The sequence below is a fragment of the Lactuca sativa genome, chromosome 5 (genome assembly GCF_002870075.4).
Source record: "Lactuca sativa cultivar Salinas chromosome 5, Lsat_Salinas_v11, whole genome shotgun sequence".
In the NCBI taxonomy this organism is placed as follows: Eukaryota; Viridiplantae; Streptophyta; class Magnoliopsida; order Asterales; family Asteraceae; genus Lactuca; species Lactuca sativa.
Genome location: NC_056627.2, coordinates 49,821,811 through 49,836,692, shown reverse-complemented (window position 1 = coordinate 49,836,692; position 14,882 = coordinate 49,821,811).

Sequence of the window (14,882 nt, the reverse complement as noted above, 5' to 3'; positions counted from 1 at the left end):
TTTTTTTTCTATTAGGTACATCGGCCTGAAGTACAAGGAACAACCCTATTAAAACATTTTGCGTCTGCCACTAGGATCATTGCATCATATTTGTTAATAATCATATATAGAGCCATAAATAACTTAATGTTGGAATTTTTTTTATTTCCTAGACACGCATTTACTTGTTAATGCATGTAGTGATAATTATCAGAAAAAGCTTTTTTTTTTAATCTTAGTTTTATTCGTATCAGTAATTGAAGTTTTTAGCATATCTTGCTACCTCCAAATCTTTATTGTATCACCCCCTACTTCCGATATCATATAGACAAAATTGCAAGAATGGTCCCTGTAGTATGTTAAAACTAACAACTTTGGTCCAAAATGGGTTTGGCTAGCAAGGATGGTCAAATAGTTTCGTTTTGTTGCGAATTTAGTCCATTTTCCTATGAACTTTTTTATAATGACGGATTTGCCCCTTATTATTTTATTTTCCATTTTTCTTTTATTACAACAATTAAAAACAAAACAAAAATAAAATCTCTCTCTCTCTCTCGCGCGCGCTCTTTCTCTCTCTCTCACTGATAAACCAATACAATCAACACATATCCTTATTCTTCCCTTCTGCATTCGTTCCCAGCCAAGAACACAAGAGCATTCTTGTTCTTTTCATGTATACCTGCAAATGAGAAATACAACCACTCCTTGTTATTGATTCATCTTCTTTCCATGACAATTTCAAGCAAACAAAACACAAACCTAAACCTAGTGATTTACACCCCGTCAATTCTGTTAAGCAAAACAAACATACACCCATCGATTTCCTGTAAAAGATTAACCTCACTCATCCATTCCATTTATCCATTTCTTTAAAGAATCAATCAACAAACACTCATCTTAACCTAAATCTATTGACTAAACCCCATGAATTTACAATCAAAGTAAAAAAGAAGAGAGATGAAAGGAAACCTGTGATTGTTGAGAAAACAACAACGCCGAACACCCCCCATCGCATCTGCCCTTCTTCCAGTCGAGCTCCACTGCCAAACACACCACCTACACCGATGTTGCTGCTCTCCTAGCTTAACCGGTTCTCCCTTCTGCATCGTACCTTGTTATCAGAATAGGAAGAGAGAAGCTTCACTGCCTTCCCTTTCCTTCTCTTCGGCCCTATCAATTTCCGAAAACAAAGCTTTTGCAGGAAATCGACCCTCACTACTGCCCTACCCATCCCATTCCCTCACCTGTTCCATGGTCGACAACCACATTATACCCACCGACGATCTCCCTCGTCGCTATCGATCGACCAATCAGCACCAGGATTAGCCGCCTGCGAGCCATCTTCCCTTCCCCTCCGATCCCGTCATGCGTTGGAGGCGCTTCATCTTCTTCACGATCGGTCATCAATTGGAGGCTAATGTTTGATTTCATTCATGTTTCCTTCGTGTCTACTGTGGTTTATTCGCGTTCATATCACCCAATCAAACATCGAACACGGGCACAAAAAGCCCTTTCCCTTTTATCCATCTAGATCGATTCAAGAATCCAAATAAAATTTATGCATTATTATCTTTTGATAATTTGGATTTTTAGGGTATTTTTACGTTGTAATGTTCTTGGGTAATGTTCTAGGTGATGACGAGAGAGAGAGAGAGAGAGAGAGAGAGAGAGAGAGAGAGATTTACTTTTTTTCTTTTTCTTTTTGATTTCTGTAATAAAAAAAATTAAAAAGGGAAAATACCAAGGGCAAATCTGTCATCATAAAAAGTTTTAAAATTTTTGGACTAAAATTGCAACAAAACGAAACTATTGGACCATCCTTGCAAGCAAAACTCATTTTGGACCAAAGTTGCTAGTTTTGACATACCACAGAGACCATTCTTGCAATTTTGTCTATCATATATATTAGTTCTATTTGTAGTAAAAAAGAAGTCCTTGTTTCTTTATATTATTTGTTGGTTTTGACAACCGTCGCACCCTAATTTCGGGGGTAACAATCTTTGCCTTTAGTACAATGAATAAAAGAAAAACTCATTTTTAAAATTTTTATTTCATCATAACTTGAACCAGAGATTGTACATAAGTGAAAGAAAAACTTATTTTTAAAATTTTTATTTCATCATAACTTGAACTAGAGATTGTACATAAGTGGAAGACAGTACAAGAAAAAAAAATATACTTTATTAAGATTACAACACTTTTAAACTTAGTGACAAGCGAGAGAAAAAAATGACTTTTTAAAATTCATAAATCTCATCAATTTTTTTATAATAACTCTATAATTGAAATAAAATTACTTGTATTCTTTTTTAAATATAACAATTTCTATAAAAAAAAAATTGGACCATTTTGAATGATGCGTCCTAGACAGTCGCCCCTATCGCCCACCCTCTAGGACGGGCCTACTTAGTGATCAGTAACGGTTTCATGATCAAACATATTTTCAACTACTAAATCAAAGAGTAATAAAATAAAACATTTTTTTGGATCTTATGTTACAAAATAAGAATGTCAACTTTTTAGAGATTCTTAAATCTCGGGTCCACGTAAGGGGTGCTTAAAATGGTCCGTTTGCAAGATGCCCCTTTATGCTATATCACATGCGATGATTAATCATCTAATGATGTTACTTATCGTCAGTGCTGTAAAACTCGCCGAGTTGGCCGATTACTCCTCTGAGTACTCGCTACTCGGCCCCTTATCGAACGAGTTATATAATCCCGAGTACTCACCGATCGACCCCTTACTGAACTGAGCAGTGTTGTAAAACTTGGTCAACTCGGTGATTAATATGTATAATTACTTGATGATTTATTATTTAACACACACATACGTGATTATTACTACGTATATATCTTAAACTTTCAGTAATTATTCACGAAGTGAGACCATTATGTGTTTTCAGATTTTGTGTATTCATATGTATCTAATTTTGTTATATATTTCAATCAACTTATGATTTTAACTTATGATTTTGACATATATAATTTCCCTAAAAATATTTCTACATGAATTACCGAATCCGAGTACTCCTCGAGTACTCGCTACTCGGTAGTCGGCCGAACAGGTACCGAGTAACGAGTTCTACAACCTTGCTTATCATATACAAATATGATATCAATGTATAACATATAAATTACATGTTAAAATCATGCTATAACATATACATTTCCATATAGAAAACATAATCATAACATTGCTTTATGTAAGAAAACATGGCAATAAGTTATCAAAAAGATTTATTCACACATAATGTATACCAGTAAACCACATAACATACTCACTTTGTCTAAATCTTGCTTAGAAACTCTAATCCTAATTCTTAACCTTTAAGACTTATGTTTTTGTAATGAAGAATAATGAATTACTTAAGTTCCTATTTACAGTGATAATGTCTTACAATAACTTACTTGTTCCTTTGGCCTTTTATCTTGTAAATCTCTAGGAAAATGATACATGTACACCTTCTCATGTTTATCTTTTAGGATTTTCTTGACATTTCATGAAATCTAGTCATTTTAGCCTTGCCTTGTAATACCTTTAGCTTATTTCTATCACAAGTTTTTGTAACACCGTAAATTTCACAACAATTTTTCTTTTGAAAAATTATAATTCTCAGTACATATTTCACAAAACATCATTATTAAATCACAAAAACATAGCTCCATGTTTAATAAAATGATAATCCAGGATCCTCTTAACTCTTTCTCTGGTGTGTGCAATCAAGCCGGTGCCGTCCCGCGATCTAAATAAGAAAAACCTAAAACACATAACACATAACACGGTAAGAACAAAGCTTAGCGAGTTCCCTAAAATACCACATGTAACATATATTAGCCACTCGAGGCTATAACTCTGTGGACCTTCTGGTCCTAACTCTGTGGACCCTCTGGTCCTAACTATGTGAACTCTGGAACATACACAACATAAATCACATAGAAATAATGCAGTGTATCACATCATATAAATAACATACAAAATACTCTGTCATATAACTCTAATTACCACTCTAGGTAAAGTATAGTGAGAAGACTCACCTTAGATGAAGAACAACTCCTATAGTCACTGCTGCTACGTACCGGTCTCTAACTCCGTGCCAAACCCACAATAAATCTCAATTAGGAGCTAAGTCCAACCTTTCACTCATTGGGTCTAAAGATAGACCACCTAACAGCCCATTAATACCCTAAGCCCTTTGGGCCCACCAAAGCCTAATAATAAATGGGTCCTTACACGGCCCAATTTCTAACTAGAAAGGCAAGCCCAAACCAAGGGCCCCAAAGCACATATATACACTCCGCTGGTCCAAGACTCTATGCATGAAGCCCAAACTCCAGGCCCAACTCTCAAGGCCCAAAACATCACTTAGCCCAAAAGCCCACATAGAGGTTACGCGGGGCGTACCTCCTTTGGTACGCTCAGTGTAATCAAGCATGCACAATTCTGATCGGGGACCTCAGCCCAGTACGCGGGACGTACTAGGATTACACTGAGCGTACTCTCAGTTTTTCTTAAATCAATTTCTGGGTCTTAACCCGTTAAGACCTTAACTCATCTCTTGGATCTAGACTTCCTAACATCTCCTGCTCAATAAAGTTAGCGACTTTAAGCCTTTGCATGGCTGATAAGGTCACAACACATAAAAACTCTTACTTTCTTAACCCAAAATGCTCATAACTCATGCGTGGGTAGATTCACACGATCAAGACCTTATTTTTATGGTTCTCCACCATTAGAAACACTTAAAAGGACAAGTTATTAAGCTCTAGAGTGCATCAACTCATAAAGCCTCAAGCTTGGGACCAAAAACCCTACTATGGACCCTAATATGCACAAAACAAAAAGAGGGAGAAAGCTTGGAGCTTTATACCTTCAAATGGTGCTCTAGCCCCAAGAAAGCTCAAATCCACAGCCTGCTCTTCAACTTCACTCCCTTCCATGCTCCTTCTTAACTCTTAAAAGTCCACAAGAACACAAACAAGCGCATCATGGCCACCACAAGCTTCAAGAACGGATATTAGGGTTTGAGAGGGTTTAATAACTGAGGAAGGTGGTCAGAAATGAGACCATCTCTTTCTTTTTATAGGGATACTTCACTTAATTAGCGTTTCCTTCTGTGCCTAGTACGCCCAGCGTACCCCCTGGTATGCCCAACGTATTAGGTGGCTCTTGCTTAAGAAACACGCGCATCTGTATGCTAAGTATACGCATACGTACGCCCCAGCATACTTCGCTGCCACACGTCTCCGCTTTAGGGACTCATCTTGCCTAATCTTCAAACTTCCATAGCTTCTTTGATATAACTTCGATTCCAAAGATCCTCATATCTACGGAAAGGTGATAAGATGCTTTACGATTCCAGAAACTCGCCACAACCCGAGACTTCCTCATGCCCGGCTCATGGCACACAAACCCTAATCATGGACCATCTGAATCAGGATGTTACAATTCTCCCCCACTTAATCAGATTTCGCCCTCGAAATCGCTTCTTATCAACACTTAGATCGAAACCAAACCCAAGAGGCACCAATAAAAGGACCTCATATCCCACCACTATCTTCGCATGGATGCCTGAGTCCAAATAGGAACTCCCAAATCCATAACCAAAATCGAACCCTCTGCCGCTAAGCTACCCCCTTTTTGACCTTCCCAAAATCGGGAACTCCAGTCGCTTGGCTCGCCGCCAAATCATCCACTCATGTTATCACCATGATAGTCACCCCCTTGAACCTCAAACTCTGATAACTCACTGATCCTCTGTCTTCACAAGACAAAACTCAAAAATCGGCTATCGATCACTCATACCAATGCACCAAACAATCTGGATCACACCCCAAAGAACGGAAGGGTTCACATCCCACCAGGGCTCATTCACTGAACTGCTATACTAACCCATTCGAACAGTGAATTCTCAACACCCTGCCCCCAGACACAAGAGAATAATCATGCTCGCTTAGAAGTGTCCTCAGACACAAAAATAACCATAAGCCTCAGCTCCATTTCACATACCCCTTTTTAACACTGAGCACCAAGTCTGAACTCGACCCATCCGTTGAACCTCCAAGGTTAATTGCATTATCTCAACCGTCTCAATGGCTCCCTTCTCACAATAACTACCTCGATCTATAGTGACACACAAGTCATGAAATTCGCTTTACCTCAAGCGAATGCTACACACCCACTGAAGGTCGACTCAGCCCCAACCTATGTCATTCACTGCTCAAAGTTCCATGCATCTCGCGGTACTTCCCGTACCCGAGTACTGACCTACACAGGCTTAAGACAACAGATGATAAACAATACCCCTCAATATAGAATCCATCTCTGATTCCAGAATCTCGTCTCATCTATCCAACATACCACCCGGACTCAACTCAACTCGAGAGTTTGGTCCGACCCGAAGTAGGAACCATTCGTCCCAAATACCCACTCAACTCATGACTCGTGACCCGCAACTCATGCGTACTTCACTTATCCAATTCCTTCGGATTGCGATGCCCACACCTTACTCAGAATACAATGATTCCTAATCATTGAGGAGACCCCAGTCTCGCCCCTGGTCCGACCACCAGGCTCCTAAAAACTCATAAATTACGGCTACTCAAGCCTAAGACTCTTCCGTGTCATGCTCTAAACAAGAGTGCTTCATCATAACAACCTATCGCTAACTAGTGCGTACTATGGCTCCCCATAGCATCACGACGTCCTCCTCTCTGACTAGCGAATACTACGGCTCCCCGTAGCATCACAACACCCTTTCTCTGACGAGTGAGTACTATGGCTCCCCGTAGCATCACAACACCCTCTCTCTGACCAGTGAGTACTACGGCTCCCCATAGCATCACAACACCCTCTCTCTGACCAGTGAGTACTACGGCTCCCCGTAGCATCACAACACCCTCTTTCTGACCAGTGAGTACTACGGCTACCCATAGCATCACAAAACTCTCTCTCATCACTAACTCATTGTACTGCAGCTCTTCGCGATCTCACCCCGCTAACTCTTACCACTTCACAATCTCACTCTCAGATCGACGCCACACTGCGATCATTACTCATGCCTTACGGATCATCCATAGATAGGTGCACGCACACCCATCCAGGCTAAGCAACACTACTTCGGACGACCGCCGTCGCGACAAAACCTCTTTTTCTCGTTGCAATTCACATTCTCAAATAAATCCTTTTGATGTCAAATAGCTGAAGGGCCTCCCACCAAAACCATAGACACTCGATACCCCCACTTGGCATCTCAAGCTCAAAACTCAAAATAATTTGAGATTTAGGACATTGAACTCGAATACCCCGGAATACTCCATCTTCCGAATTAAAACACAAAGAAATTACCAACGACTCAAAACACGAAGATGACAAATCCAAAACTTCCTCCTCTATTGCCCAAAACTCATGCTAGAATACCCATAACGACTCTGAATTTGGTTGACTAATCAACTCGAATTCACCTTTTAACCTTAAAGGATTCCTAACTACTACAAGGTCTCCGACTAACGGCCAGCAACATCGCACCCAGTCTCGCAAGGTGCTACGCAACGCTCGATGATCTCCTCGGCAGAGATCGAACAACTCCAAATACCCAATCTCATAGGAAATCCTCAGAACTTACCAACATGACCGCCTCTAGTCATTCATAATCTCACATCATACCCTCATCGGACCTTCCAAATGTCCAGTATTAACCCTGACTCCAAATCTGGAAATAATGAACTATCATACTCCTCATCCTCGACTCCTCGTCCCACGCTCCGACACGTCCCTTATCATAAGAGCAGAAACTACATTTCCATTCTCTATACACATCAAAGACAATATGTCACACCCCAAAACCGGAACGGCGGAAACGTTCGGGTGCGGAGGACGTCATGTACAGTATCACAACCATGCAAAGTAGTGAACAAGCAACAACATCATCCATTGCATTAATAATATAATTTCATACAAGTGTGTTCTGACATGTTATATAGACACCAAAAAAATATACATCCAAAAAAAAAGAGGAGTCCTGAACGAGCTCCGTCTTCTAAAAAATCTGGCTCCGGTACCTGTCTACTGGTGCCCTGATGATGTGTGTAAACTCAACTAGTTTTAAACCTACTTTTAATTATAAAATGAACACACAAAGACAGTGGACCTATCAATTGTGGTAAAGCTAAATAAGTAGGGTATCGAACACAGGGAACGGTAAATTAAAACTAAAGACTAATTTTATCTAAATTAAATAATAAATAGGGGTTTTCTCTAGTTTTACAAGACTAGGAACTTACTACTATTACTTAGACTAAAAACTAGAAAAGTAAAGATTTAACTAAATTCAATAACGAAAGGAACTTCTGTTTAGTTCAACTCAGTTGATCCTATGTTTGATATTGTGGTAATAGTGCAATGGATTAATTATTCTATTGGCTACCAATTCAAGTGATTAGCTTCGCGTTCGCTGCACTAATCCTTAGAGAACAGACTAACTCAAACAGTGATCAGTTGTCTAATTTAATTTAATTCACTAGGTTATTTATTCGGGTTAATTTAGACTTGTAATAGCTAACTAATTTGGTCCTTTAGTTAACCTCTTGTTGATGGTCATCACACAAGCTCACACATGAATTTACCTAATTTTCTATTAATTCTAGTTTCATGTTCATTAATCCTTGACATATGATAAAGTGGTCACATAACATATGAGGTTGACAATTAAAAGATGTTCATACTATTTAATTATCTTCCTATTAACAGAAAAATAGTTATCATTCACACACAAGGTTCTTTAACAAGCTAAAATCAACAAAATCACCAATATTAAATCAATCCTACCATAAAATCAAACCATAATCACAAAATCATCTATCCTAAACAGAAGTTATGAGTTTTTAGCTCATATCTACAGCAAATAACAAACTAAAAACATAATCTAATGATTGAAACATGGTTTATGCAAAAGATTAAGATAAAAGTAGTGTGTTATTGCCTTTTATCTTCTTCCAAATTGATATCTAAGTTGAAATCTCGAAAACCACAGCTTCTAAGAACCCTTCTGGCCTCCAAAAATCGTCCTAAACTTCCCCCATTCGTTAGGGTTCGAATGAGAAGCGTTTCTATATATATATATATATATATATATATATATATATATATATATATATATATATATATATATATATATATTATGACAACAGGGGCTACTCGTCGAGTCCAGTGACCTACTCGCCGAGTCCATCACTTAAAATCCCGTGTACGGCAAGGCAAAGTCAAGAATCGCGAAACTTCTGACCAACTCGTCGAGTCCGTTTGGAATCAGCATTTTCTCAAAACACAAAAGTCGTCCGAAATTATGTCTAGTTTTCAGAACATTTTGAATCTCGTCAATCGGATTTACGGTTCATGAGATATGGCCAAAACACTGACGAGGGTTCAAGCTGTCCAGCAACATCCTTCTTTCTTCAAAATCCAAGATCCAAGCGTCCAATCGCCAATTCCGCTTCATTTTCCTTTCGAGCATGTCTTTGTTGCTGAAAATGAAATATTTAAGCTAATTAAGCACCTTTGGTTCATTATTTGAGATAAAATTAACATAAAGTATTAAGATCATGCATGCATTTTATAACTAAATTTGCCCATATCACCTAAGAATACAAGTTATTTTGAAAGGGAGTATCAGCTTTAAAGCTGGTGAGATCATAAGTATATTAGTGTCCGTGTTTGTATGAAAGAATTTGTAAGATGTTTGTAAGATGTAAAGTATAAGTTTTGTAAAGTTTGTATTTGTTTGAACACTCCTAGAAAACCCTATGTTTCCTACTAAAAGTAGCCTTCTACCAAGGCATCTAGTATTTGTATGTGTGCCTCTTGTAAGAGTGTGTATTTTCCCAAATCCGACTATCATTAACCAAAAATATAGCTTTTACATTACCGTGCATTGGGTAAATGTTCACGAAGTGAATGTAATGGGAAAATATTATAGTACTGTAGTATTGTATTAAGTAACTACTGTTGTACTGACTATCTTAAACCATTTGATATTTAAAGTACCATGTGATCGGCCTGTATCCTGCTACCGACTCAATAGTAAAACGACGATGTAAGACGTCGTAATAAATGACATTTGGCACCCGTAGACTTGCAAGTCCCACTGTAGCGAGCAACAAGGTGTAGGATAGTCAATCCTGTATAGATCTATATGCAAACTCATACGCTCCCCGATTAAGGAGATTCTGGATACAAAAACGGTCATGGCAGGTAGTGCCATGCCCTGTTTAATGGCTCACATAAATGTATTAATGTATATGTAATGTATTTGTGTGCTAGCTATATTGTATGTTCTTTCTTTGGCTAGCCTGTATGTTTGTTTCTCATCATAATATCTATTGTTTGTTTCTCGTCATAGTATCATATGTTGTTTCTCATTATAGTATATTGTTTGTTTCTCATCACTCTGTATCTATTGACTCATGTATGAACTGAATCATTGTATGTTTCATTGTTCTAGTATTAGTATTAGTATCTTCCTACACTACTCCTATAGTAGTTTACTAGCAATGTATGGACATGTTTGTATACCCTTGCTACCCAAAGGTATGGATCTGAATGAAAGAACTTTTATGACTATATATGTATACAGGATATACAATTAATATTTAAACTACCGTCGGACGGAAAGCCGATGCCCTAAAGCCACATCCAAACAAGGAAATGAATTAAAGCGAGCTAGCCTTCCTAAGTCCTTTAAACATTACTTATATAACTATACATATATAGGCATGCATTTGACAATATATAAGTATAGAAGAGTTTAAGTAAAGGTATTTGACAAGTAAAAGAGTTTGTAAAACAGTTTGGTAAACAGTTTGAAAAGTAAGATAACCACTTGTTTGGTAGTTATTAATCACATGTGATTGATATAGTAACTATAATTGTTCAACTTGTCCCCCCCCCCCCTAAAAGCATTCTAAAAACATTTAAAAGGTTAATTAAGGGGTATGAACTTACCTGTAGTGAGTGGTTTGGATGAACGGATTATACAGGATGCTAAGTGTCAAGTGAAGACTTGAGCACACACGCGGATCCTATTTAACATATAATGATACATATATGAATATAATTAGTGCTTATAACCCCTAATTATTGTATTGAAACCACCTTAGGGTCGAGGAAATACTTATTTTGAAGTGTTACAACCACATATGATTGTATATAAGGGGTATATGGCCATATAAGGGAGTGTATGGTCAAAATGCACACTATTTGTGTGTGTACGGCCAGGGTGTGCGGACAGGGGGTGTGTGCGGCTGCACACTCCCTATGGAATGTGTCAAAACGTGTTTCATGGCTTTAGGACTCATCTAGGAAGGTCTCTTACTTCATGCTTTAGCCTTATATGAAGTTTATTGCCATTTTGGGACCTAAAAAGGGTGTGTGCGGCCAGCATGATGTGTGCGGCCGCACACCCTTCATGAACATGATGAAATCATGTTTTTCAAGCATATCATATAGTGTTCTTAGCATATAACAAGTTATGGTAAGTGTAAACACATTATAGAGGCTTGAAAGGGTGATTTAAGGTCTAAAACTAGTGTGTGTTCTTGGTGTTCTTGGCTAAAAAAATGGATGTTTTCATGGATCAAACAAAGGGTTTTGCTAGATAAGGTCGTATATCAACAAATAAAGGGAAGGATTACTACCTTTTATGAAGATCGAGATGAAGATTTGGATGATACTTGAGAGGATTTCGAGTTCTAGCTTTGAAGAAGTGGAAAGGTGTTCAAAAATGACTAAGTGTTCTATATATAGGGAGAGTGTGCGGTTGGGATGGGTGTGTTGCCGCACACTCTTGTGTGCGGCCGCACACACCTTGTGTTGGTGTGATTGGCTCAAATGCATGGCGATACAACCACAATATTCATCCCATGACTCATACCCTACTTATACTAGGCTTTAAACACTAAATGTGACCCCAAAAAGTGCTAGAAAAATAGCAAAACGAGTTTGACCTTCATTGATTTGAATATTGTATAAGATAAAAATTTCGGATTGTCACACAATAAGAGTCACCACCCTTATATACTCCTCTTGATCGTCCAATGCTGCAGCTATCACATGCGCTACTATACTCCAATAGGGTGTATCTTGGTCCTTGATCGTCTCAATCCCCACTGACAACCTGCTCAAGCTATATCATTCCCTCGCGACAGACCTACTACCAGATACTCTGATTGAAGATCACCGTCAGTGCGATCCCACAAGGCTCACTCCCAGCTCAGAAACCAAAATCTCTACACCTCATACATATCCCTTAGGAACGAAGATAGCACTACTCGGGTCACAAAGGTGACGTCTCTATTATCGGCCGGCTGCCCAGCTCAGACCGTACTCTTCCATAACGCACCGTCCCTGCTCAATTATGAGTCTTGCGACTCTTCTGGCATATCACCAGCAATCCCTCGGAGCTAAATCAATTTCCCTATCAAGGGATGCTCCACCAAAACTCGTTCATCCTGGCCTTCTAGACCCATACTCTTTCACATCCAACCTTGGTCTAGATAATCACTGCAGAATAAACGATAAAAACCAAAAGCACTAACCGTCACATATCATGGTACTCGAACCACGATGTCTCCTCTCAATCTGCCACCAATCATGGTACTCGAACCATGGCATCACCTCTCGATCTGCTTCCAATCATGGTACTCGAACCATGGCATCACCCCTCAATCTGATACTAATCATGGTACTCGAACCATAGCATCACCTCTCAATATGCTACTAATCATGGTACTCGAACCATGACATCACCTCTTGATCTGCTACTAATCATGGTACTCGAACCATGACATCACCCCTCGATCAGCTTCTTAGAACCTCTGGGATACTCCCTGCATCGAGTATGGGTCCTGTGCTTTCAGTAGTACGGGCCCATACTACCTGACACATCTACCCATACTCTCTACACGGACCACTCCAGATTCCCTAAGTAGCTGCTCATCCTCCTCTTCACCAATCTCAACACGCGTGATCGCTCCCCAGCAAAATGCTCTACTCTGTCAGCATACTCACCTGACTAAGGCCACTTCCTAGGTTCTCACATTTCTTTGCCATCAGCTGCTGAGAAACTGTGACATCCCCAAAATCACAGCCATAAAAGACCGATTTTCATTTATGCTTTTAAAATAATTTCAGAGTAAATCCTTTTGATTTGAAAGAGTTGCGGAATTTGTTCCCAAAAACAAAGTATGATAAAATAAGATTTACCAAAGCATTTCTTAAAGAAATGTATTTTTCATTATATTACAATACTCGGGATGTCATGTTCCGATAAACAGACCAAAAGCATAAACATTTAAATATAGACCTTACAATAGTTATTTACAACAACAAGTCTATAATCCAAAAATAACTTGACAAGTCATCCAACTTATGCTCTGGCGCCACTACCTGTAATACAAAGAAACTGAGTGGGTCAGGCTTGGGAGCCTGGTGAGCATATAGGGTTTTCAACCCACAATAAATAATTATATTTAATTCCACCAACCAACAATAACCCAATTACCCATTCCCGTTATTCTCATTTTACATCCCTAAGACAACTAACATAAGAGACCTAGTCTAAGAATATTTCATCGGGGCGACAACACATGCTTCGGAGGTTCCTCAGCAATATAAGTCAAATAAGGCAACCATGAGGGGGATGGAGTACAGCGAATGAACACCCAAGTTCATTAACACCTACAGGTGGCGAGCCTGCTAGTGTTCCACAAGACTATCTAGAAAAGTCCGTGGTCGTCATCTAAACTCCGCTAGATGACTGAATCAAAACAACAACGAGGCCTCTCATCTGTTTATTACACACCAACTATCTACCCATGTTCTACCCAACATATTAGTAGATAAAAATATACATTTTTATACATAGTTTAAAAACCTGTATAGCATGCTTTAATCAATACATATTCCACATAACAGATGAGGCACACACACATAACACGTATTTCATAGAGAATAAATCAGATCTATGAGATAGAAGAGAGTGAATATACATTCACACATATAACAACAAAATATATACACATAGCACGTATTTTATATAAAATACTTCATAATATTGTATTGGAAGAAAATAACTACACACTCACTTGATCAGAAGATGATCGGACAGCACTACGGCTTACAGTAGTAGTTATCCTCACCAGATCTGGAAGATCTTCACAAAAATCAAACTTCTCGCGGACAGAGCTTCGGCTCAGGAATCGCACTTCTCGGGATCTTCGGGGCTTCGGGACTTGCTTCGGGATATTTATTGCATGTAAATCGAGGTAAAACGGGAGAGAGAGGAGAGAAAACAGCAACCCTAAATGGCTGGCCCTTCAAATCTATTTATAGGGCAAATTTGGCCCTTGCCACGTCGTGTCACCCTTTTTCCACGTCGTGGGCTTGGTCGTCATTGAATACGTCATCGCAAGTTGCATCTGGGGGACTTCCGGAGGTGTCAGAAGACTTGCCACGTCGTGGCACTGCTTGCCACGTCGTGGTCTGACACAGCTTTGGGGTTCGCGCCCCGAACTTCAGAAATTCATAACTTTCGCATACGAACTCCGTTTTCGGCGTTCTTTATATCAACGCGAAGGTGGGATTATGCTCTACAACTCTTGTTTGGACTCCATTGGCTAATTTTGAATTGATTTTTAATATATTATAAGTATATTACTTATATAGTATTTTTAGTAGGCCGGGACAGGAAAACTTTGTTCGAAATTCATAACTCCTTCATCTGAACTCCGTTTTCGTCTGTCTTTTTATCGTTGGACTACTATCAATGAGATCTTCAATTCTCATTTAGAAAGTTTTGGTTAAATATCACTCGATCTCTATTTCGAGTATTCGGGCTGCATACCGCTAAG